This window comes from Balaenoptera borealis (assembly GCF_965194805.1).
Source record: "Balaenoptera borealis genome assembly, chromosome: 5".
NCBI lineage: Eukaryota > Metazoa > Chordata > Mammalia > Artiodactyla > Balaenopteridae > Balaenoptera > Balaenoptera borealis.
Window position 1 is genome coordinate 14193611 of NC_138862.1, and position 27337 is coordinate 14220947.

The following is a 27337-nucleotide window of genomic DNA, read 5'->3' on the forward strand; positions in this document are numbered from 1 at the left end:
TTGCCCTCTGCACCCCTGTTGCTGTGCTCTCCTCCATGGTTCTGAAACTTCCCCCCTGCCCACACCCCAACTCGACCAGTGAAGGGGCTCCCTAGTGTGTGGAAACTTTTCCTCCTTCACAGCTCCCTCCCACTGGTGCAGGTCCTATCCCTATTCTTCTGTCTCTGTTTTTTCTTTTTTCTTTTGCCCTACCCAGGTATGTGGGGAGTTTCTTGCCTTTTGGGAGGTCTGAGGTCGTCTGCCAGCATTCAGTAGGTGTCCTGTAGGAGTTGTTCCACATGTAGATGTATTTCTGATGTATTTGTGGGGAGGAAGATGATCTCCATGTCTTACTCCTCCACCATCTTGAAGGTCCCCCATATCTCATGTTTTTAAATCAGAAAGAGTCTTTGACTTGTTTTTGGCTTTGCTTCTGATTTTCCTTATCAAAACACTGTAAACATTTTTCTTTTAATCTGATCAAAACAGACTAAGTCTGAAATCATAAGTCATTCTTGTTTTTATATTTTTGGAATTCCATAGAAAATGCTTTCATTTGAGTAAACTGTGTTGTAGGCAGAACATTATGGTCTGAGGAGGTAAGTATGATTGGGAGGGAAGGAAATATAAGGCCTCTAGACTCTATCATTTTATTAAAAGACAAACTGAACTGTTCCTTTAAGATTCTGATTATTTCATAGGCTTCTGTTCAAACATTTCAAGGGGGAAATGTGGTTTGGGGTTGGGTGTTTTGCTTCCTAGTTTGGGTTACTGCCAGCTGGAGAAAACACTGCTCTGGCAGTTTGCAGCCAAACTGGAAGCACAGGATCTGTGGAATCTCCTGGAAAGTGTTCTCTTGAAATTCCCAGTAGTCAGTGTGCATTGAATCTGAAGGAGGCACAGGTACATCTGGCTGGAACTGGTGTGTGTTTCATTGCTGGCAGTGTCCCATTAGCCCAGAGCCAAGTACTATGAGCTCTTTGGTGGTTCATGTGGGACTCCTGAGGGGTGGGCACTGGCATTGTCTGTGGACTTCCGAGGCAGGGACTGTACTTAGTCCCATGGAGATTTCTGTTCTCTCAGGAACCTTGCTGGCAACTTTTCTCTATAGGACCCATAGCATCTCCTATATGAGGGTAGAGGAGGCTGGTTCTGAAGGTAGATTGGGAACTTGGCTTCTTATTTCTTGTTGAAGTTTTTCTCACTCTGATTCTTCTTCTCAGCCACTGAGATGCAGACTCAAAGCCAAATTGTGTTTTTCCTTTTGATGAAATTTTGTTTCATTAGCTCCTGTGTACTTTGAAAGAGTGGCTAAAGACATTAGCTATAGATGGAAACTACAGGGAAGGGAACAAAAAGCCCCAATCCTATAGATTGGTGGAGAAACTGAGCATGGGAAACTCATGAAAAGAAGTAGAAATGGAACTGGGGAGAGTTGTCCAAGGGAATTCAGGAGAAATGGACCTAAAGCAGTATCCCCTTCAAATTCTATTTTGTGAAATCAGAATCACAGGGGTGCTTCTTTTAAACAAAACAATAAAACAAAATAACAAAACAAAACAAAACCACAAAAATAAACTTTGGCCCCGTCTCAGATTTACTGGATCAAAATGTGGAGGGGTAGAGTTGGGTGGTGTTATGGACTGAACTGTGTCCTCCCCAAATTTATATGTTGAAGCTCTGACCCCCAGGACCTTAGAATAATCTGACCATATTTGGACATAGGGTCTTCCAACAAGTCACTAAATTAAAATGAAGCCTTAAGGTTGGATCTAATCCAATCTGACTGGTATCCTTATAAGAGGAGGGAATTTGGACCCAATCCGATGACACTGTGATCTTGGACTTTCAGGCTTCACAACTGTGAAAAAGTACATTTCTATTGCTCAAGCCACCCAGTCTGTGATACTTTGTTATGGGAGCCCTAGCAAACTAACATAAGTGGAATAAGCATTTTTAAGATGTTCCGCAAGTGATTTTAATGCACAATAAAATGAAAGAATCACTGTTTTAGGGTTTGGAAAAATGAATCTGAGTTGAACCCCATTTGTTTTTTAAATTTGCTTGAGCAGCAGATTAAAATGATCATCAGGAGGAATAAAAAGGTGAAGAGGAGTGAGGAAATTCAAGTCCACTAATCCCTATTGAATAAGTACAAAATACAGGCCCAGGTGAGTTTTGTTTGGTCTTCAGGACCAAGAAGATCATGGAATCAGATGCCAGGTCCTGGCACAACATCAAGGGGCTCAGCTTCCAGGGACATGGTGTCTCTGCCACCCTCCTCGACTCAGCTAGGTGTACTCAATGCTGCCTTCTTTATCCTCAAAAATAAACAATTGGTGGTGTCCTTAGAAGTAAATGACTAGTTCACATCACAAGCACCGAGTCTGGACAAAGATGAGATGAGCAGGTCACTAGAGCACGAAACTTAAGGAGGCAAGGTTGTGTAAGTGCTGACTCTACCTGTGTATGAACCAGAGAGCTAGGGTCCCTGGGCATAGAATTTAAGAAGGCACTCACTTAAATTTTTTGTTTTAATTTTTATATAATTTTTAAAGGTTACTTTCTATTTACAGTTATTACAAAATATTGGCTATATTCCCCATGTTGTACAATACACCCTTGAGCCTATATTACACCCAATAATTTGTAACTCACACTCTCCCACCTCTATGTTTCCTACCCCACAACTCCCACTAGTAACCACTAGTTTGTTCTCTATATCTGTGAGTCTGTTTCTTTTTTGTTATATTCACTAGTTTGTTGTAGTTTTTAGATTCCACATATAAGTGATCTCACAGTATTTGTCTTTCTCTGTCTGACTTACTTGACTTAGCATAATGCCCTTCAAGTCCATCCATGTTGTTGCAAATGGCAACATTTCATTCTTTTTTATGACTGAGTAGGATTCCATTGTATGTATATACCATATCTTCTTTATCCATTCACCTGTTGGTGGACACTTAGGTTGCTTCCATGTCTTGGCAATTGTAAATAGTGCTGCTATGAACATTCGGGTGCACGTATCTTTTCAAATTCATGTTTTTGTTTATTTCAGATATATACCCAGCAATGGAATTGCTGGGTCATATGGTAGTTCTATTTTTAGTTTTTTGAGACACCTCCATACTGTTTCCACAGTGGCTGCACAAATTTTCATTCCTACCAACAGTGCACAAGGGTTCCCTTTTCTCCACATTCTTGCCAACATTTGTTATTTGTAGACTTTTTGATGATAGCCATTCTGACAGGTGTGAGGTGATAACTCATTATAGTTTTTATTTGCATTTCCCTGGTGATTAGTAATATTGAGCATCTTTTCATGAAGCCTGTGAGCATCCTTTCATGAAGGCTCTCACTTTTGGATCTTGGCAGTGCAAGGTGAGCACTAGCAAACAAACTTGCTTCCTTAAATTTCAGGCCTTAGGCACCTGCTTGTCTCATCCTGGTTCAGGCCCTGGCACTATGTGATGTGAACTAGTCCATTTCCCTCTAAGCCCATCCCCTACCACTTGTATATTTTTGCAAATGAGGAAGGCAATGTTGCATGGATCTGACTGAGTCTAGGAGGGTTGCAGGGACATCGTGTCCATGGAAGCTGAGCCCCTCAGTGTTGTGCCAGGCCTGATGTCTGCTTGATTCCTGGTTCTTCTTGGAACTGAAGGCCAAACAAAACTTTGCCTGCTTATTGACTGTGGTCAGGTTGAGTGAGGGTTTGGGGACAGGTGGGGATTGTTCCTCACCCTTTCTACATGCTTTGTCCTAACAGCACTTTTGTCATCCTGTCTGGTGCATTTAAGGGAGTGCAAACAAAAGCTGGCAATTGTTTTTGTTGAGTTTCCTGTTGGCTGAAGTTTGCTTCTCCTGCAGGGTGAGGTCTAGTCTAAGGATTATCCAGTCTTAGCACCAACCCCAAGGAGTCTTTCAAGTTGATCTCATCAGTTCTCGACATCAGATCCAACAGTAAATGATCATAGAGTGTTTAGGGACTTTGGGATAATTGAGCAGAACCCCTTATTCTGCTGATGAGAAAATTGAGACCTACAGAAGGGAACTGACTAAGCAAGATATCAGAGCAACATACTGGAAAAAGAGGAGCTAGCAACTATGTTTAGATACTTAGGCCAAGTTCTCTCTCCCACACTAGGCTGAGTCAGACCACGCAGACGGCCAGGTGGTTTCTTAAGGGATCTATTTAGCTTCCTTAAATGCTGAGGCCCATACAAAAGGACCTGCTCAATGCCTCCTTGATAGGTCCCAGATCCACACGGGAGGCACTTCTGAAATACAGTTGAGCAAGTTGATGTTCAGCTTCTCCCTCCATCTGTCACTGAGCAGGTGATTTCTTCTCAAGAACAAGTGAATGTGATTTTTCATTAAAAAATGAAAGAATTGTCCTAGAGTATTGCCTTAGAGGACTGCAGCTAGAAACAGCATTGTGTTAGAGCCTGGGGTTCATACCCTGCTGTAGACAAGGAATCTATAAACCTGCTGAAATTATATGAACTGTTTTGTGTGTTTTGCATGTTGGTTAAATTTATATGTTGACTTGACCGGGCTAAAGCGTGTCCAGACAGCTGGCAAAACATTATTTCTGAGTGTGTTTGTGAGGGAGTCTCTGGAAGAGATTAGCATTTGAATCTGCAGACTGAGAGAAGGTGGGTGGGCGTCATCCAATGCATTGGGGGTCTGAATAGAGCAAAACTACAAATTGTGGGATTCTCAGCCTCCGTGGTTGCATGAGCTAATCCCTCCTAATAAATTTCTTTCTCCATATCTATATATGTCCTACTGGTTTTGTTTCTCTGGAGAACCCTGACTACTACAGTTTCTTTATTTCATCATCGCCATTTCTTTTCTCTTCACCAGTATCTGGTGGGAAGTGTGCCTTCACATGATAACACAGCAAAATCATGCCACGAGTGGCAGTTAGAAGTAAATTAGGTTTACTTGTCTTGTAGATGCTACAGTGTAAGGAAGGTAAGATTTCTCTCCACGTTCCCAGTGTGGGGACTCAACTAAGAACCCCCGGACTTGGAATGACTCTCAAGCAGCATCCTGAGCTTCAGCCATGAAGGACTGTGGGAGGATGGTACCAGGAGCGCAGTGGAGTGGAAAAAAGAGGACAATTTGACCAGGGGACAAGGGCTTCGTAGTGCCCATCCAAGGTGACTTTGGCTCTGATAAATTTAGAGCCAACCAGTTGGGAAGAGTAAGGAAAACTCTGCAGTATTCTGTGAAAACTGAGTGTGTTTGTGACCAGCTTTGAGCACGACTGAATTATTTGTCCCCAGGAGAACAGTATTTTAGAGCAGTTTAGGAGTGTGGAGCAGAGACCTGGACTGATCACATCCAAATGCAGTTCTGCCACTCATTAGAGAGGTAGCTTTGAGCAACTTATCTCATATCTGTGTACCTTTGATTTCTTATCAGTTGAAGGATAACAATCGTAGCACCTACACCTCATTCAGTACTTCTGAGGCTTACATGAATCAAAGCAGTGTCTGGCACATAGTAAGCTAACAAATATTAGCTATTAAATTGCCAGGGACAGTGACATATATGCACTGGTCCTGGAAAGAATAGTCATCAGCTCTCTAAAAATACCCAGTCTTGTCAAATACAGTAATGTCTTTAGGGTTGGCACCTCAAGATTTTCAGTTAAATTTTGTCATTTTGTGCTTCAGTAAGGAAGCACCGTTTGCTGTACTTAAAAATTCTCGTTCTGAGTAGCAAAAGCATTAGAAAAGAGGCCCATGGTATGAGTCAAATGCATTGCTTTGTTTTTATAACCTGGATTCTCCTGAAAGAAGGAAGTTGGTTGGCAAATTTAAGTGCTTATTTCTCAGATGGGTGAAGTGTTATTTCTCAATCAAATTCTGGCAGCATGCCGCAACCACATAACTGGCAGGGACAGTTGTAATTCTTGCTCTGGTTTTGGCCAGCACTGATACCCTGAGGGCAGCCATCACTGTAGTGCTGCCTTCCTAATTCTCCAGAGAACCTCTCTGTTCCCCTTCTCCCCTCCCACCCCCAATCAACAACTGGGAATTACGTAAGTTTACCCTTTGGAAAACTTCAGAGGTCAGAAAACTTAACCTGCTCTTTCTCCCCTTTATTCAGGAATGGGGCCCAAGCTGCCAGGTTTTAGAAAGCTGGAGCATTTCAAATCAGACCACCTGCTTCTTAAATGTCAAAACCAGCAGCAGGGTTTACAATTCTATACAACAGATATTCTCTAGTAACACCAAAAGCAAATTTCAGCGCATTATGTATCCACTACCAGGTGAGAAGTTTCAAAGACTAAGAACCAGGCAAGTAAATATTTGGCTCTCTATGTACAAATAACGTGAAAGTCCTCTTTTTCTCACACTTTAAAAAAAACTGTTTCGTTAATGCTGATAAAAACATGGTATGTTTCCTTTGGTGCTTACTTTAATTTCAGACATATACAATGAATCTAGTGTTTGTTTTTATATAATAGTCTTATTCATTTCTCCCCTTTGCTTTAGGCCTGGGGAGAGTGCAGATATTTCTGAAATTCAAGGAAATACATGTCTTTTCCAATGCTGCCTCTGGTTTATTGATAGCATTTGTGTAATGAGTAATTCTTGTGCCATCTTGTTCATCATTATTTGACCTTTGAGAACATTCAAATTTTATTTAGTGATTCTGTGCATCATATGTGTTGTCAAGAAGAAGAACACTTAGGGCCAGAAATAGGACATATATCCAGGACATACATCCAGTCTGCCATCCTTTTGCATGGATGTTTTTTATTCTTCCTTTCAGAAGTGAGTTTCAGTTTTCAACCACACCTATATATAGGTTGTTAGGTAGTTGGGTATGTCTCTTTAATTTTCACATCTGTTATTTTACTTGGAATTCCATTTTTTTCCCATAATGTAATTGACTTTTCACCTGAATGTCTGAGCATTTGGTCAAAGGTTGCTGTTGGGCTGCACTCCCCAGGCCTGCAAGCCCTGTACTTGCCCAGCCTCAAGACCAAAGAAAGAACCTGGAGTCAGTGACGGAGACATCAATGGTTTAATTGATAGGAAGAGCTTACATGTCTGAAGCAATGTCATGGACATAGTCTTTGCTCCCAGAGGAAGAGGGAGATTACCAGTTTAGGGGGAACTGATGTCAGGTTGGCTCATCAGTTGCCAGGGAAACCAGCAGAGGGGTGTCTCCCTTTGATAAACTATCAGAGTGGAGGTAGTTCTGATCTAAAGATTAGAACATCCCCTAGCTGGGGCCAAGGGCAAGTACATAGGCATTTACTGATTAGGCTCTATGATTTAGAGGGAAGGTCAGTCCCTCTAGTAGGTAGGGTGTAGGTAAGGCAGGGACTTGTCCAGCAGGGGATGCACAGAGAGCGAGAAAACAGCCATCTTGGGTGGGCTGATCATAGTTTCCAACACCAGAGTCTGTGGCAGAAGTAGTGATGTTTGTAAACTAGCAGTTAGGGAACATTCCAGGAAATCTGACTTCTATAAGCTTAGACAATCAGGAAGTTTACTGGGTTATGAGCAGTCCACAGGCAGGGCAGGATTTAGGTTAGAGGATCCTGTGTTCAACAGTGTCACAAACACAGGGCTCTCTGTCTGTCCTTGCTGCCATTTAAAGAATTGGCATCCTTCTAAGCTTTGCTTCCTCTCTTGCTGAGGCAATTGGGGCTAAATGCTACATCGTTCACTTCCTCAGGGGACACATGGAGAAAAATCTCTTCAGTTGGCTGAGATCAGATCAGACCAGGGACCCAAGCCTGACCTCAAAATTATTGCTAAGAGAATGCTGTGTGCTGCTTGTTTGGGCTGTTTCACATTCCACAGACACTGGATTTCCATGATTGGTTTAAACCATTGTTTGAGGTTTGAGGGTGCATCAGAATCACCTGAAGGGCTTGTTCAAACAATCTGTTGGAATCCACTCCTAGAGTCTACGATTCAGTAAGACTGGGTGGGAGCCAGCTAATAATTTGCATTTCTCACCACTTTCTGGTTATGCTGATACTGCTGGCCTTGGCTCACCTTTTGAGAACAATTGGTTTAAATACTTAGAATCCATCTCTGAAGTTTATTTCAATACCTCAAACAAACTTTGCTGCAACAAAACAGTCAGGCTTGGAACGGACTTTAGACAGTCATAGTTTTCCCTCTGCAATCTTTTCAGCTATTTTTCTTCTACCACTGATACTGAGCAGAACCCTGTGGGTCTCCTGGGCACAAAAGACTTTCTGTGTCTCCCATTTCTTTATTACAGGAAGTAGGCTTCATTCAGCCTCCAAGACCTCCCCTGAGTTCCAATGGGCAGGTTCAAACAGTTGCTAATTAGGGAAGGGAGGGGATCCAGAGACAAGGGAGGAACGGTCAAAAGAAACAATAATGTAGCCTTGGGGCAGTGTCCTGGTTCCCCATCAAGAGATATACATAACAATATCTTTGAAGCTGTTTTGCAGATACTGAAATCCCCACCAGGTGGGAGAAGTTAAGGGTATGGTGTACACAAGCATGTAGACCCCAGACCGGTTGGAACCAGAAGGTTGATGATGCTGATTCCTACTCCACCACCAACCAGTCAGAAGAATGTCCGTGAACTGATCGTGCCCTCTTTGACTCATTGCTATAAAACTTCTCACTACCCTCTCCAAGGGGGCACACACAGTTTTGAGGGCATTAGCCTGCTGTGGCCTCCTTTGCCTGGCAAGGCAATAAAGCTATTCTTTTCTACTTCACCCAACACTCTTGTCTCTGAGAATAATTCGGTGTCGGGGTACAGAGGCTGGATTCAGCTTAACAATCTCCTGTTCCCCAGCAACTTTTCTGTCCTCATTCCCGAACTATAGATCCACAGCACCCTCCTCTTGGGAGTTTCTCATTGGAATACTTCTTGTCATTCCCTCCCCATTCCACGCCAGTCTTTTCTGACGGTGTTCAATGCTCCAAAATGGTCCTCTTTTCTTTTATTCTCGGCCACTCTCCAACGTAAAATTTTACTCCTTCCATTGCAGATTTCAGTTATTAGGTTGTTATGTGACTAATATGACTGTCCTTCCCATGATATAGTTACATTTTATAAGAAAATAATGTTAATTCAAATGACTCTCTAGTTTTTGACATATATAAGGGAAAGTAGTCCTTCCAGATATCCTTGACCATTTCTGGGCACCCTGTTTACTCCACTTCAAATGAGGCAGAATAATGATACCTAGAATCTAGAAGGTGAAAGACTGTGCTCATAGCAATATTTTAGTATCTAAAATCTAGATTTAATAACCCATTTTCTAGTCTTCTGGATTGTAAGCCTAAAACCACTGAGAAGGCAAGCCAGGGAGTCAAGACTTCTGAGACACATACTGCTAAATTGTGATCTAGTAATTTACTTATTTTGGCTTTTTTCTTTTTAAGAGAGAAATTCATTTTGAGAGTGAGTAAAACACATGCTATGTAATGTAAGTGATACTCTAAATCTTACTGAACCTCACCTTTATAGGAAGTAGTTTAAGTTATGATGAATTCTAACAGCCCATATGCACATACAGCCTTCAAAATAAGCATTTCTATGGACTATAGTTTAGTAAACAAACTTTTATATACTTCTTATGCTTTCTAAAGTAAAATTCATATGCTTTGCTATGCTAAACTTAGTTTGAAATAATGTTGAGAACAGATGGCAGGGTGAAAATTTTGATGAATAGCATAATTCTTTTAAATGAAAATCTCACAAGCAAATTTTCTTATCTTCTAGGAAGAAACATGCTATTTATGATGAATCAGTCAATGCTGAATTTACTGAAAATTTAATGTGTAGATCTCAACACTGTATTAGGTGCTATAGAGGAAATGAAAAAGGGTAAATAACACATCTTACACTCAGTTGTTCCAAACTGGAATGAATGTTAGGATCGCATGTTGTTTCCTACTATAAATGCAATTAGCTTTCTTTTTTAAATAAGCAGTAAAAATTTTAAGCTATCTGGATTTACTTTAGATATTCAAAAAATGTGAGATAAGAAAACAACCTTCTTGTTCTAAATTGCTTGTCAGTTAAGCCAAAACCATTTTTTTGAGTAGTCCATCCTTTTTATCCTATTTGAACTGTTCCTTTGATCATTTCCTAAATTATTATGTACCTGGCATCTGTTACTGGATTCTAATATGTTTTATTGTTCTGACATTATATTTTTATGCCAGACTGTTGTCAACTGAAAAAAAAATGCACAAACTAAAAGTTGAGAGTTGTGTTTTATTCAGTGGACAAAACTGAGGACTTAACCCTGGGATATCATCTCAGATAACTCTGAGAGACTGCTGTGAAGGGGTAAGGTGGGAAGTCAGGATACAGAGGAGTTTTTGCAGCAGAAGACCAGGTAGTCGGAACATCAGAAGATTACTGTTAATTAAAGAAAACCGGATATCTCAAGTAAAGGAATTTAGTGCTTTTCCATGTATGGAAAGATGCAAAGTCTGGGCTCATTGAAGTCATTTATTTGATATGCACCTCAGCTATCTCGGGCCAGCATCCTCTGCTTTCTCATCCTGAGTCTCCTCAGGGTGCACCACTGGGGAGGCTGCAATGTGATGGTTTGATGGCTGCAAAATCCTTTGTTTACTGATACGGCAGGTGGCATTTTTAGTTCACACTGTTTTCACCACTCTTCTTATTTTGATTTAAGTTGAAATTTGATTAGGATTGTGTTACAGTTACAAATCAACTGGGAGGAAATTAATATTATTACTGACTTTTTATGATCAGGTGTAAAGTGCATGGCTCTAGGGAGACCTTTATAAGTTATATAGGCTACTTATATTTCACATTAAATGTATTAATATGCTTTTATGGGTGTTTTCTAAATGCTTATTTTTGGTTTATGAGAAAACACTTGATTTTTGTATTTTTACTTGTAAACAATCATTTTACCAAAGTATTATATTTCTAATAGTTTTTCAATATAGTCTCTTTGTTTTCCAGGGAAAGAATGACCTCTTCTGAATATAGCAATAATTTTGCCTCCAAGATTACAAAAATGTTACAATTTCTCTTTTGTATTGTTGAAAACACTCAGCTGGGTTCCAGTTTCCCCCATATTGGGCAGCAACTAATTCCTTTGCAGGATAGGTGACCCTTTGCTTTCAGATTAGTCCAATTACTGGTTAAGCTTGCCACACTGATGGAAACTGAGGTTTCACATGGAATTTCTGTTCTGTGATTTTTCCATCAGCTCCTGTAGCTTTTCTGCTGCTGCCATTCTTTAAAGGCAAACAGGTTCTAAGCAGATGTTTGCCTTTGCTTCCATTTTCTACTTTCACCTGCAGATGTTGCTCTTTCAGAAAAAGCACCCCTTCCTGCTCTCCATGCCATCCTTAGACTATGTCATGATGAGGAATCAGGGTCAGAGGAAACAGCAAGGTATCATGTCTTCTGTACTGTTGCTGATTTTTCCCATAGTCTTCATTTTTTCCTTTAGTGTGAAGAACTTCCTTTGTTACTTTTTATATCCATGAATTTTTTGAGATTTTGTTGGACTGAAAGTATCTTTATTTCACCTTCATTTTTGAAACAGACACTTGCTGTTTATAGAGTTATTTCAACACTTTAAGATTATTCCATTGTTTTCTGTTTTCTATTGTTTCTGATGAGAAATGAGTGATCATTCTTACTGTGATTTCCTTGAATAGAATGAGGCTTTTGTTTTCTGGCTGCTTTTAAGATTTCATCTTTGTTTTTGGTATTCAGCAGTTTGACTATAATGTGCCTTTGTTTGTTTGTTTTTAAAATTCACTTTGTTGTTTGTCACATTCTTGGATCTGCATGTTGGTGACTTTCATCAGTTTTGGAACATCCTTGGCTATTAGGTCTTCAAAATTTTCTTGCATCTCATTTTCTCTCTTTTCTTCTGTAAGACCAATTACGTGAATGTTAGTTCATTCAATATTTTTGTCTCAGATCTATGATTTTTTTGTTTTTATGGGCTTTTTATTCTGTTTTGTTTTCATTCTATTTCCTCTTGCGTTTCGGTTTGGAAAATTTCTATTGATTTGTTGTTAAGTTCACTGACCCTTTCTTTTGCTTTGTCCAGTTTTCTATTAAGCCCATCTAACGAAGTTCTGTTTGGTCCTTTTTTTTTTTTTTTTTTTTTGCTTAAAGTCCCCATTGTTCCTTTAAATTATTTAATATATTTAAAATTTAATATAATTATTTAATATAATGTTTTAAAAGTTACTCCATCATCTGGGTCACCCTTGGATCTGACTCTATTGATTATTTTTTTTATTTTTAAAAATTATTAATAGGCTTTATTATTTTAGAACAGTTTTAGGTTCACAGAAAAATTGAGTTGAAAGTGCAGAGTTCCCATGCACTCCCTGTCTTCACCCTCCACGCACATACAGCCTCCCCAGCTATCAACATCCCATGCCACAGTGGTACATTTGTTACAGTTAATGAACTTAAACACATTACTATCACCCAAAGTCCATAGTTTACATTAGGGTTCACTATTGGTGTTGTACATTCTATAGGTTTTGACAAATGTACAATGACATTTATCCACGGTTGTAGTATCACATACAGAATAGTTTCACTGTCCTAAAAATCCCCAGTGCTCTGCCTATTCATCCCTCCTTCTTCCCAGCCCCTGGTAACCACTGATATTTTATTGTTTTATTTGCCTTTTCTAGAATGTCATATACTTGGAATCATACAGTATGTAGACTTTACAATTTGGCTTCTTTCATTTAGTAATATGAATTTAAGTTTCATCCATGTATTTTCATGACTTGATAGTTCATTTCTTTTTTAGCACTGAATAGTATTCTGTTGCCTGGATGTACCACACTTTATTTATCCATTCACCCACTGAAAGACATCTTGGTTACGTCTACATTTTGGAAATTTTGAACAAAGTTACTATAAAAATCTGTGTGCAGGTTTTTGTGTGGACATAAGTTTTTAGTTCATTTGGGTAAATGCCAAGAAGCACAATTGCTGGATCGTTTAATAAGAGTATGTTTAGTTTTGTAAGAAACCACCAAACTGTCTAATAAAGTCGCTGTATGATTTTGCATTTCCACCAACCAGCAATAAATTAGGGTTCCTGTTGCTCTACATCCTTGTCAACACTTGGTGTTGTCACTATCTTTGATTTTGGGCCTTCTAATAGGTGTTTAGTGGTATCACACTGTTGTTTTAATTCACAATTCTCTAATGATGTGATATTGAACATCCTTTCATATGCTTATTTGCCATCTGTGTATCTTCTTTGGTGAGGTGTCTCCTCAGGTCTTTTGCCCATGTTTTAATTGGGTAGTTCATTTTCTTTTCATTGAGTTTTAAAAGTATTTTGTATATTTAGGATAACTGTGTTTTATCAGATGTATCTTTTGCAAATATTTTCTCCCAGTCTTTGGAATCTTTTGGGACTCTCCCACTTTTCTCATTCTCTTGACGTTGTCTTTCAGAGAACAGAAGTTTTTAATTTTAATGGAGTTCAACTTATCAATTTCACTCCTTTCATGAATTGTGCCTATGATGCTACATCTAAAAAGTCATTGTCATAGCCAAGGTCATCAAGATTTTCTCCTATGTTATCTTCTAGGAGTCTTATAGTTTTGTGTTTATATTGAGATCAGTGATCCATTTTGAGATAATTTTTGTGAAGGGTGTCAGGTATCAGGTTTATGTTTAGATTTTTTTTGCACATGGATGTCCAGTTGTTCCAGCACTGTTTGTTGAAGAGACTATTTTTGCTTCATTATACTGTCTCTGCTCTTTTGTCAAAGATCAGTTGACACCTGGGGTGGTCTTGCAGTCTGGGTAGGGGGCCAGTCCATTTCTGACTGGGAACCTCATTTTGAGGGAGCCATCCTAGACATTGGGGCCACTGGGACCAGCCTGAAGCCTGAGGCCATGGGAGTGGGCTTAGAGGTTGGGGCCACAGGGAGGGCCTGATGCTGGAATGAGTCGAAAGCCTCACTCCACAGTAGCTGGCCTGGTCCTGGGCCCAGACAGAAGCCTGGGTTTGTGGGTGCCCACCTGAAGTGCAGGTTTGCAGGGGCTGATTGTGAGCCTGGTGCCCCAGGAGCTGCTTGGGGCCATGGGAGCCAGCTGGCACTGGGGTATATCAGGGATTGGTCTGGGTTTGAGGGAGCCTGCAGGGAGTCACCCAGGGCTGCAGGAGTAAGCCTGATGATGGGGTCAGCAGGCTCTGGGGTTTGAGGTGAAGGGTGACGTTCCTTTCACTCTCCTTCTCTCTGTTCATGTTGGGCTGTCCGGTCTTGGGGGAGGTGTAATGGAGGTCATGTGAATCTATCCCTCCTACCCTCCTCAATGAGTCCTTTCTTATTTCTGTGCTTCACTCAGGTGCTGTAATCCCTCACCTGGAATCCTTGGCTCTTGTGAAGGTATTTTCTGTCATGGGAATAGTTGTTCAATTTGATGTGTTTGAGGTGGACAAGAAATAGAAATTCTTATGCCTGCATTTTGCTGATGTTATCTCCATGGAACAGGTTTTTGAGAGAATGCTGGGAGCAGCATGAGCTGATATAGTTTCAGAGGGCTTTGTGGCAGAGGTGGGGCTTGAATTGAACCTTGAAGAACTATTAAGACTAATAAGAGTTTAAGGAAGCAGAGAAAACCTTTCAGGCTTGAGATCAGCATAAAGAACAATTGGAAAGTAGGAAGGAAAATTAAATATTTTGCAGAAGTTTATTGATTGGAGCAGAGATTGCATTATGAGAAACAATGGCTAGGTAGAATAAAAACACTATAAACAGCTTTGGAAATTAGGCAGAGGTGCTTGGAGTTGGCACAGAAGATAACAGATGACACTCTTGATTCCTAATATTTGGAGTGATGTGAGAAATATTGTGTTTTAGGAAGAATACTATGAAAACATTATTCAGAATATATTTCTAATGGAGGTGGTGGTGAAGGTGTGGGATGGGAATGGGAGATGAGTGAAAAGAAAACAAGCATAGCACCTATCTCCCCCAAACAGCTTTTTCCCAGTCAACTAATTAATATCAAATGGAGGTACTTTTATATATCTTCCAGGCAAGAAAACTTTGAATCATCTTTACTTCTCTAACATTTATTTTCTGAATTCATGAAATCAACATATAGTTGAATGTGGCTCTCTTGGTATGTATATTTCTTTCTGCTCTTTTTTTTCTTCTTCCTGGTATCCCAGACCCTTTCAAAATAGTTAGCTGGGAGGGAGGTGACAGCCATGTTTAATGAGACGTGAAGACTGGACATCTAAATGGAGATGTCCTCTATGTAGTTAAAAATATGAGACAGAAGCATAAATGATATTTTAGGACTGGAGAGGATGATGTGAAATCATCCAGCTAGCTGCAGCTGTAAGAATAGATAAACTTACTGAAGAGGTATTTGTCCTGACAGACACATATAGAAAAGAATGTGCATAAAGGGAAAACAAAGTCCTGGAAGATAAATGAGGAAGGAGTATAGAGTATGTGTAGAAATATAAGGGTTATATAGATAAGTTAGAAATGCACAGTTTGATGAAGGTGCAAAGAAAATCATAAGAAATTAAGCAAAAATTTGAATGCTTCAGAGGGTTAGAGGAGAGTGATGATTCAAGAAGGGATATTGAATTTTTTTTTAAATTTTATTTATTTATTTATTTAATTTTTATTTATTTATGGCTGTGTTGGGTCTTCATTTCTGTGCGAGGGCTTTCTCTAGTTGTGGCAAGCGGGGGCCACTCTTCATCGCGGTGCGCGGGCCTCTCACTATCGCGGCCTCTCTTGTGGAGCACAGGCTCCAGACACGCAGGCTCAGTAATTGTGGCTCACGGGCCCAGTTGCTCTGCGGCATGTGGGATCTTCCCAGACCAGGGCTTGAACCCGTGTACCCTGCATTGGCAGGCAGATTCTCAACCACTGCGCCACCAGGGAAGCCCGGGATATTGAATTTTAAGACAAATAAGTTATTGTTCTCCAGTAATGATGAACAGGGTAAGTTGGATTAAGCTTCCCACTAAGAACAAATAGAAAATATGAACAAAATGTTTAAAAAATGGTTTATCTGTTTAAAATCATTAGAGAAACAACTGGGTTGACTCACTCAGAAAGGTGAGCCTGGCATTTACGGCTGTTTTTTTGGCATCTGCTTAATCTGGAAGAGATCATTGAGAAGTTGAGATACTGGGCAGAAATTTAAAAAAAATCTGCAGCTAGGGACAAGAAGATTAAAGTCCAGGACTTTCTGGTGGGACAGGGTAACTTTTCTTATTTTAGGTTGAGAACCCAAATGATTAAACCCGTGGAGCTGGGGTGGATTGGAAGTCAGCCAGTCCTTGAAGGGACTGAAGTCACACTCTGAATTTTCTCAATTCCTAAAATTGAATTACAAGCAATTCCATATGGAAATAAATCACATAAAAAATTTACCACTGCAAAACACAAAGTGTAGTATGGAAAGTTAAAATTAGGAAATACAGAGTGTAAATAACACTGTGAAAAAAATGATTTGGAGCTCCTGGGGCACTGAAGAGAGATAATGGGCCAGAAGCAGTGTGTGATAGGGAGCGAATCTGAGAATTTTCTAAAGTTAGCAAAACATATTGTCACATAGTCAATCATCTTTATGGACCCCAAGCAGGAGAATAACAAACAAACCAATGTAGTCTTGTCAAAATATAACATCTGAAAACCAAAAACAAAGAAAAAATATTAAAAGCATCCAGAGGAGAAAAAGGCAAACTACTTTCAAGGGAACAACTATTAGAGTGACAAGCTGACTTTAGAAGAGAAACAATGAAAGCTAGAAGGTAATGAAATGTTAACTTTAAAGCATTCATAGTAAATAACTGCTGCGGAGAATTCTATCCTCAGTGAAAATACCTTCCAAAAATAGATAAACAGCATTTTCAGATAAGTAAAACTAGGAGAATTTATCACTTGTAATCTACACCAAAGACAGAAGGAACATTATTCAAGCTCAAAAGTTGAGCTACAGGAAGAAATAAAGTACAATGAAAATGAGGAACAGATGAACAGATTTAAATGAATAATGACTATGTTAAAAATAATAGTAGAGCCCCATGAGAAAATAGGACCATCTCATACAAGTGGGAGGGGAATGAGTGAAGTTAAAATCTTCCAAGTTCTCTGCACTGATCTGGAAAAGAGAAAAAGTGCCAAGTAACATTAGACCTTGAGAGCTGGAGGATGAGTATTGTCACCTTTAAGGAAGCTGCCAAAAGAATTGTAAAGGCAGATATTACTATGAAGACAACAGTGAGAAAAATAATGGAATATAAAAATACTTTATCCAAAAAATGAAGAAAAAAAATGAAGAATTAATGAGACAAATAGAAGGGGCTGAGTATGATAGTAGATATAAACCCAAATATGTCACTTATTATAGGAACTGTAAATGAACTAATGCTCCATTTAGAACACAAAGTTTGTCAAATGTGTTAAAAAAGTTAATTATATGTAGCTTATAAGAGATGCATCAAAAGTATAAGATTAAAAGTGAAAAAAAGATGAGAGAAGGCATATCATGCAAACTCTAACAAAAAGAAAGCTTGCATACATACTCGATTACATACCAGGCAATATGCATTTGTGGGCAAAAACAAGATAAAGAATAAAGATGGAGTGTTCAAAACAATAAATATTCAATTACCCAAACTGGAAAAATTCCAAATCTTAACAGAAAATTGTAAAATGCCTCTCTCAAAAAAAAATATTTGAGCAAGCAGACAAGAAAACCAGTAAAGAAATATAAGATCATGAAAAACATGAATACTACCTAATTAGAGATATAGAAACTATAGCCAACAACTACAAAATATACATTATTTTTAAGCACACATGAAACATTTACATAAATTGATCATATGCAAGGCCATAAAGCAAATTTCAACAAATTTCAAAAGATTAAAATTATGTGGAAAATTTCACTGAATACAGAAAAATTAAGCTATGAATCTATAACAAAATGTTAACTGGAAAATCTTAACTTTTGGAAATGAATACACTCCAGTTGACCTATGGGTCAAAGAAGATTTCATAATGGAAAATAATAGATATTTTGAGGTGAATGAAGTAAAAATACTACTTATAAAATATTGTGGGATTCAGCTAAAGCTGTGTCTAAAGGTTAATATAGATCCTTAAATATACATATTATATCAAAAGAAATTTAAAAGTCAACAGCATAAATATTTCCAAAACATGTATCTGACAAAGAGTGTGTATCTTACAATCCAATAGTTAGAAAGCAGTCTAATTTAAAAGTGTACAAAGATTTGAACAGATACTTCACAAATGAAAAGAGCCAATAAGTACATGAAAAAAAGGCATAACATCCTTGGTTATCAGGGAAATACAATATGAAACACCAAATGAGATATTATCACACATTATTAGAATGACTGAAGTTAAAACAACTGATAATACCAAGGGTTGGGGAGAATGTGGGATAATGTTGTTAGTGGGAATGCAAAACTGTCACAACTACTTTGGAAAACAATATGGCAATATCTTATAAAGTGAAATATTCACTTAACATATGACCCAGAAATCCCACTACTAGTTATTTAACCAAGAGAAAGGGAACATTTGTGCACATTTTATGTCACAAATGTATAGAGCAGTACTGTTCATAGATGCTTAAAAGTGGAAAACACCCAAATGGCCATCAAGTGGTGAATGCATAAACAAACAATAAACAAATTGTGGTATTTCTGTACTATGGAATATTATTTAGAAATAAAAAGCAGTAAAATATTAATGTTAATGCATGCAACATGAATAGATCTCAAAAATATTATGTTAAGTGAAAGAAGTCAACACAACTGACTACACAATCTATTATTTCATTTACTTGAGACTCCAGGAAAGGAAAGACTATAGTGATATCAAAATTAAGATATTTCACGGAGAAACTAAAAAAGCAAGAGTGGCGGACTTCCCTGGTGGCTCAGTGTTAAGAATCCGCCTGCCAATGCAGAGGACACGGGTTCGAGCCCTGGTCCGGGAAGATCCCACATGCTGCGGAGCAACTAAGCCTGTGTGCCACAACTACTGAGCCTGTGCTCTAGAGCCTGTGAGTCACAACTACTGAGGCCATGTGCCACAAATACTGAAGACCGCACACCTAGAGTCCGAGCTCTGCAACAAGAGAAGCCACCGCAATGAGAAGCCCGTGCACTGCAACGAAGAGCAGCCCCCGCTTGCTGCAACTAGAGAAAGCCCATGTGCAGCAACGAAGACCCAGTGCAGCCAAAAATAAATAAACAAATAAAATTTTTTTAAAAATTAAGAAAAAAAACAACAAGAAAAAAGAGTGGCAGAAGATATTTGCCTAACAAGTAACTGACAAAAAGCTTGTATTAAATTATATAAAGAACCATCAGAAATCAATAAAGAAAACACGACTTAATAGAAAAAAATCAAGAGGGTTGAACAGGCATTTTATGAAAGAAGATATCCAATGGCCAATAAAAATATACAAAAAAGTGCTTTGCTTTATTATTTATCAGGAAATTGCAAATTAAGCATACAGTGAGATATAATGTGTACACCAAAGTGGCTAAAGCTACAGTGACTGACAATACCAAATATTGGAGAGGCCCTGGAACAAAAAAGAAGTTTCATCTACTGCTGGTGAAAGTAGACATTAGTACAATTGCTGATTATCTATTAGTGTTAATATATGTATACTCCATGCTCTTGAAATTTTACTTCTAGTTATCCAACAGACGTGTGTGCATGTGTGCATTAAGAGACTATAAGAATGTTTATAGCAACTTATTTACAAAACAGAAACAGGCTCACAGACATAGAAAACAAACTTATGGTTACCAAAGGGGAAAGGGGTGGGGAGGGATAAATTAGAGTTTGGGATTAACATATACACATTATTATATATAAAATAGATAAACAACAAGGTCCTACTGTATAGCACAGGGAACTACGTTCAGTATCTTGTAATAAACTATAATGGAAAAGAAAAAAAAATAAGAATGCTCACAACAACAATATTTGTTATAGTTAAAATTGGAAACAACATAAACATACATCAATAGTAATATGGGTAAATAAAATTGTGGAATAGTCAGTCATACAAAGCAAACAGCTGTACAACAAAAATAAATGAACTGAGGTTGCATGCAGTGGCATGGGTGAATCTCACCATCAGAATGTTGAATGATGTAAGTCAGACACAATTCCGTAATAAGGCAGAAACATGATTCCATTGATAAAAACCTGAAAAACAGGGAAAACTAAACTCCAGTGTTAGGCATAAGGATAAAGAGCATCTTTGGGGAGAGGGGAGACTTCGTGATTGAGAAGAAGCAAGAGGGAATGCTTCTGGGTTGTTGGCAATGTTCAATTTCCGGCTCTGGAAAGTGGTACACAAGTGTTTTCTTTGTGATAAATTATTGATGCTTGTTTTTGTTTCATGCATTTTTCTGTTTGTGTGCTATACTTTATAATAAAATAAGGAAAAAATGTAAAGCAGTCATGGTGATCTTCAAGAGAGCAATTTCAGCAGCATTACTGAGACAGGTTAATATAGAGAAGCCTTGGCAAGATGTAGAAACAACAGTTAACAAATCACTTTCACTGGTGTTTGGCAGTGGAAGCAAAGGTCAGAGAATAAAATTTTCTATTTTCATTATTCTGGTACATTTTAGCTATTAGTTGAATCTTTTTTTTATTCAAGAATCGGAAGACATAAATATGTCTTTTTATTTCCTGATACTTTTCCATAAAATTCTAATGGTGTTGGTTCCTTATCTTTATTTGAATGCCTCTTCAAAATGCACTAATATTAGGTTTTGGAAGAAATAGACCTTCTCTTATAAAACGCTACTTTTGTAATTTTGTTCATTCCATATGACTGCTGGGACTGTAAATCGAGGGAAGGCAGGGGATGTCTCAGCTATACAAAAGAAAGATACTTGGTTGAATTTTTCCATTTTCCCTTTGAGGATTGCTGAAAAGACTTTATGCTCCTAGTGTTGCATAAGATTCTCTGTGGATGAGGAGACTTTGCCCCTATGGCCCCTGAAAGCACCTCAGCCGAACCGAATGTCTAAAACAACCCATGTGCTGATAACAAGAGAAATTGGATGAAAGGGTGCCTACTGCTGTTAGGACTCTTATCACACCATATTATGTGATCTGCTTCCATATTTAAGTCTCAAAAAATAAAATAAAATGAGAGTTAAAATTGGTAGTGCAGCAGTTTCTTACAGAAAGAGTTCTATTCTGGCTCAGAGATACAAAAAAAAAAAAAAAAAAAAAAAGTGGATTAAGAAAAAGAAGAGAAACTGCACAGATAACTAGCCAGAAAAGGCTAAGGCCAGGAATGGGGTATAATTCTGCTGCCTTGATAGAAGAACTATTTTATTCAAAGTCCTTTTGGTTGGAAGTGACTATCATTATCATGACTTTACTTTTTGGATCATAGAGGAAAGAAATATTAAGAGATATACAAATCTAATCAATTTTCATTTTAGCTATCTCTATGAGTTGTGGTCCTACCAGCCAGAATTTCATCCGACCAAACGTCCAAATCAGATGATTAGATTAAGAATTATGCCAATGATCAAGAAAAGTTACTACTGAATTTATTGCAAGAACATTAATGTTAAGAATTTGTTTTATTCCATTATTTTCTACTTAAAAAACACTGAAGCCATCTCAAGCAATTTGGGGTTCCCATTTCAGCAGGTGGAAGTGGGAAATTCACTCTAACTTATAACTCAAAAATTCACTTAATATTTAATTCATATTCAACTTTCCAAAGTTTGATCTCAAACAAATCTACGCAACAACAAAGCACCTAGAGCTAAGTGTTCTGCTTCAAACGTCAAGCATCTTGAAGGTAGGGTTAGAATTTCCTTCAAAAGCACTCAGTGCAGATATAATAATGAGAATTCTTGATGCCCTTATCTTAAATGAATGGGTGATACATTTCTAATGACTAATTTGAGGAAATATATCTTTGATTTCCAATTTATTTTTGCACACTATTATTTAGAACACTGATGATTTTTGTACTGCACTTCTAAGGATTGATTTTATATTGTAATTTTAGGGAATCTCATTTCTTTACTTACATCTAGCTTGTATATGTCTGCCTTAAGGCACAATCATGATTTTAACCATTCTCCAGGATGTGCTGTTTTGTTAGAGAATAATCTTGTATTGTCTTGCATTGTGAAAAATATTGCATTGCATTGCACATTAGAACAAAGATGGACTTACCATAGTTTCATGTGTTACTGAGATATGAGCCAATTTTGTTTACATATTAGTAATTAAATTTCATCTGTTTATAATCATAATTATTCAGTGACTCAATTTCAACTGTTTTGAGGTTAGTTGCCTAGATACTCTTATTTGAGTGAGTAGTTCTAGATTTGGGGGCCCTAAACGAAGGATTAGGCATGTTATAAAGTAACCAGCCTACTCAGGATTCCCTTGGTTCAAACAGTAGACAAACTGGCATTAAAGGAGTCCAGTGGAGTGAATGCATTAATGGTTGTTTTCCATTCCACATCCCTCCCTGTACCCACTCCCTTTGCTTTGCTCTGGGTTGAGTGTTTGTTCTATTCCACCCTTATGCTCTGGGCTCAGCATGTGATTTGCCTTGGACAACAGCATGTTAACAAATGTGACCCCCCCAAGCAGAGGTTAAGTGCTTGCATGTTTTTGCTTGTTCTCTTGCTCCTCTGTGATCACCCTGAGAAGATGCCTGGCTGGCCCGCTGTAATATGAGATGTATAGAGCAGAGTCGAGTTGTTCCAGACATCCCAGCTGAGGCCATCCTAGATCAGCCAACAACCATCTACTCCCAAACTTGAGAGTACACCCAGCTGAGGCCAAACTTTCTCAGCTGAACCCAACCTGAACCAACAACACAAACTCCTAAGCAAAATAAGTGCTTATTATTACTGGGTTTGAGTGGTTTGTTACATACCATTACTGTAGATAACTCAAGGTGATATAGTTAATGTCTATATTTTTGGCTAAATTGGCAATGAAGCACTTCCCAAACTCATTCATTTTGCTTATTTGATGGTCAGAGCTGGTGAGTAGGAACCTTCAACACATTTGAAACTTGATCACTTGGAAGTACAGGAATACAAGGCAGAGGAGTTTGATTTGCCCCTTCTCAATTGCAGCTGAGTCCTGAGTTTGGGGGAAAGCAAGTGTAAAGTCAGGTGATGAAGGAATCATCACCAAAGCTATAGCTGGGTGGCAGCAGGTCCCTCTACTCCGATACAGGTTCCCTCATCAGCCCAGGGGCAGGTAGAAATTGAGAGTGGTTGTTCTTTCTTTGTGTTCTACATGCTCTATTTTTCATCAACTGGTCAGATACATCCTCACTTAATGGGAAGAGAAAACCACCAGGGAATATTTCTCACCCTAAGAAGCATTTGAAATGTGTAGATCATGTCTTTCTAGTTGCTAAATAATTATTTCATCTTGTTCAGTGAATTATGCGGAGCCTCAGATTACATACATTTTGAGATTTCTGACTTTAAGAATGATGTATAATTCCATCCTGATGTTTTTACAGTGTAATATGGAACCCAGTGCAAATGTATTTCTGTAAGTAGATTCTTATTTAATAATAATATTACCTTTCTCATTTTTCTAGATTAGCACTGTAAAGCTCCATGTACTCATCTGAGTTAACGTTATCAGGGAGAAAGGAAAAGCAAAAAATAACCCTGAGAAAAATTGTTTGGGTGATTCTGCTCACAAATCATGTTATTTCACAAGATTCTGGGACGCGTCATTGCTCCCTGCTGCAACTGGGCCATTTTGCAGCTTGAAGTTTTGAGGTGACTCACCTGAAAATTGAGCTAAAAGCAGACTGAATGAGATAGTTCACCCAAATGACGAATGTGAGATTGGAGACTCACCAAGACTGAGATTCCTAAAGGTGTTCTCTTTATCTCTCTCTCACTGCTTTTCTTTCCTCAAGGCTGACCTACTTGGAAAATTTTGGAATTTCTAGCTCATTCGTTAATTTAAAAATATTTATATTATGACCTTCAGATAATAATGGCTGTGTTAATTTGTATAACACACCACTTCTATCTCAAATTGCCTTAGCAATAACTGAAAAAAATTTTAAAAATATCAGGAAGCAGACATCACCATTGCAAATTATGGAAAGGGGCCACTAAAAAGTTGGGAACATTGAATAATATCTTTTATATTTAATGCAGATTTTTCCAAAATGAAGCAAGGCAAGGAGGATACAGGGCTGACTGATACTTTCAGAAATGCTCCTCTGGTGGCTAGTCTGGAGGGTGAGCCCTGCAGCCTATGGTGAATTTTGGAGAAAGTCCAGGACATCCACTTGATGCCCGTTCAGGGATGTGGATCCGTAGCAGATGAAAGCACTGTATTAGGAGACTTTAGAGTTCACGCAAGATTCACATAAAGAAGAAAACTGCCTGTCAGGTGAGATTTCTTCCAGACACATTGAGTTTTCTATTTGATGTGGTAAGCAGCAGCCTGGGGAAGCAGATCTTCTATGAACTTGGCATTACGGGTGAACCAAAGAGAATAAAAGACCCAAAGCTGATCTTTAGTAGAGTGGACCACCAGAAGGAGTTCCTCCTCCATTTCCTCAGCCTCTGGAACAGCCAGCTACACATGTAAGTTATAGAAAGTAACCTTGCTGTTTAAAGTCTACAAAGAACATTTTAAGAGAAATGTAAAAGTCAGTGAGGGGGATCCAAAGAGCATAAGCCATCCTCATTAAATATGGATGTACCACATCAGAACAGCTCAGTGTGGTACCAAATCAAATGTCCTAAGTCCTGAAAGGAAAAGGATGGCGACGAAGTTTCATTTCTTTTTAAAAATTTATTTATTTTATTTATTTATTTTTGGCTGCGTTGGGTCTTTTTTGCTGCGCGTGGGATTTTCTCTAGTTGTGGCAAGCGGGGGCTACTCTTTGTTTTGGTGCGCAGGCTTCTCATTGCGGTGGCTTCTCTTGTTGAAGAGCATGGGCTCTAGGCGTGTGGGCTTCAGTAGTTGTGGCTCAAGGGGTCTAGAGCACAGGCTCAGTAGTTGTGGCGCACGGGTTTAGTTGTCTGCAGCATGTGGGATCTTCCCGGACCAGAGCTCGAACCTGTGTCCCCTGCATTGGCAGGCAGATTCTTAACCACTGCACCACCAGGGAAGCCCAGAAGTTTTATTTCTAAAACAAGTAATTTCCATAGGAAAGAGAACAAATTTAGAATAGGCTCTTTGTGCTTTCAATAAAACTCTAGAAAATATGAAGCAGAACAAGAGATAATAAAATAAGAGACAGAGGTTAAAAAGGGAGTTAGTTAGGAGACAGAGAGCATAGAAATTCAACGTGAGTTGGATGAGGTAGAAAAAGAAGAAAGGGAACTAAAATGTAATAACCCATTTAAAATCTGCATGAGAAGGACTAAAATTTGCATTACAAGGATTAAAATGGAAAAGCTTTTTCTATGATGCAAGGAATCATAATGTGGAAGACAAATTTGAGATGCTTTTCCAAAATTCAGGTGAAGAGGATAAAGGGGTGAAATTGATGAGAAAGAAGATATGGTCCATGTACTCTGGAGATGTAACAAAAGGACTGTGGTGTTTTGAATGATCTCATTCTCAGAGTCTTCTTCTGAAACATTGAATTCAAGAAGAAATGGGTCTCCATAGTGGTTGTATCAATTTACATTCCCACCAATAGTGCAGGAGTGTTCCCTTTTCACCACACCCTTTCCAGCATTTATTGTTTCTAGATTTTTTGATAATGGCCATTCTCACCGGTGTGAAGTGATACCCCATTGTAGTTTTGATTTGCATTTCTCTAATAATTAGTGATGTTGAGTATATTTTCACATGCCTCTTGGCCATCTGTATGTCTTTGGTGAAATGTCTATTTAGGTCTTCCGCCCATTTTTTAATTGGATTGTTTGCCTAAATGTCCATCGACAGATGAATGCATAAAGATGTGGCACATATATACAATGGAATATTACTCAGCCATAAAAAGAAATGAAATTGAGTTATTTGTGATGAGGTAGATGGACCTAGAGTCTGTCATACAGAGCAAAGTAAGTCAGAAAGAGAAAAACAAATACCATATGCTAATGCATATATATGGAATCTAAAAAAAAAAAGGTACTGATGAACCTAGTAGCAGAGCAGGAATAAAGACGTAGACATAGAGAATGGACTTGAGGACACAGTGAGGGGGAAGGGAAAGCTGGGGCAAAGTGAGAGTAGCAGTGACATATATACACTACCAAATGTAAGATAGCTAGTGGGAAGCAGCAGCATAGCACAGGGAGATCAGCCTTGTGCTTTGTGACGACCTAGAGGGGTGGGAGGGAGGCTCAAGAGGGAGGGGATATGGGGATATATGTATGCATAAGGCTGATTCACTTTGTTGTACAACAGAAACTAACACAGTATTGTGAAGCAATTATACTCCAATAAAGATCTATAAAAAATAAAAAAAAAAGAAAGAAAGAAAGAAAAAGAAGAAATGGGTCAAGACTTTCAGAATTTTGAGGAAAAAGATATCTGTCCTTAGAATTTTTTAACATATTGAGTTTTCATTTACAGGAAAATGCAGTTGAAGTACATTTTCAGATATAAATTGGCTAAAAAAGGTATACCACCAATAATGTACTCACTATAAGCCGTTAGAGATTTTTAAAAACATAAAAAAGGAAGGAAAACCCAGATTTAGAATGGGACTATTTTTATAGAAAATGACTAATGGTAAATATTGAAAAAAATCTGATAGAATGGAACCTAAATGATTATTCTGTTTATAGTGTAAAATCAATTAAATAGGTCATAAATAGTTATTGAAAAGTGATAAAAATTTAAAAATATAAAAACAAGGTCATACTAACAAAAATAGAAAGTAGGAAGTGAAGGTGGGGTACAGGGAAAAATAGAAGTGTTTTTAAGTTACATGGAAGAGTATAAATGGATAAGTATTTTCTGACATAATTTTCTAAAAAAATTACAGTTATGTGTGAGACTATTTTTTTCATTGTGAGATATAACATTCTATACAGAATCCTGCACACAACAGATGTGTAGGGTTTGGCATGTAATTACAATGTGAACACCAGTGTAACTACCACTCAAGTGAAGAAAGGGCCCTATCCAAGGTCCCCAGAAACTTTCTTTGTTCATCTCTGATCATAATTCCATTACTCCCCACTAACTTCCCCTCATCCCAACTTCCGTTGCTTTAGGCTAACAATACGGTTTGCTTTTACCTGCTTTTAAATTTTATATAAATATAATATATGAATTATTTTATGTTTTGCTTTTTTGGTTCAACA

General features: G+C 38.3%; 1 protein-coding gene across 1 annotated transcript in view; it reads left to right on the forward strand.

Annotated features, from left to right (window-relative positions):
• KRTAP11-1 (keratin associated protein 11-1) overlaps positions 1 to 27337 on the forward strand; it is a 43895-nt gene continuing 16558 nt past the window's right edge. The window contains exon 1 of the mRNA XM_082393683.1: positions 1 to 27337. This exon is cut by the window's right edge and continues 16558 nt beyond it. The gene's annotated coding sequence lies outside the window, so the exon portion shown is untranslated.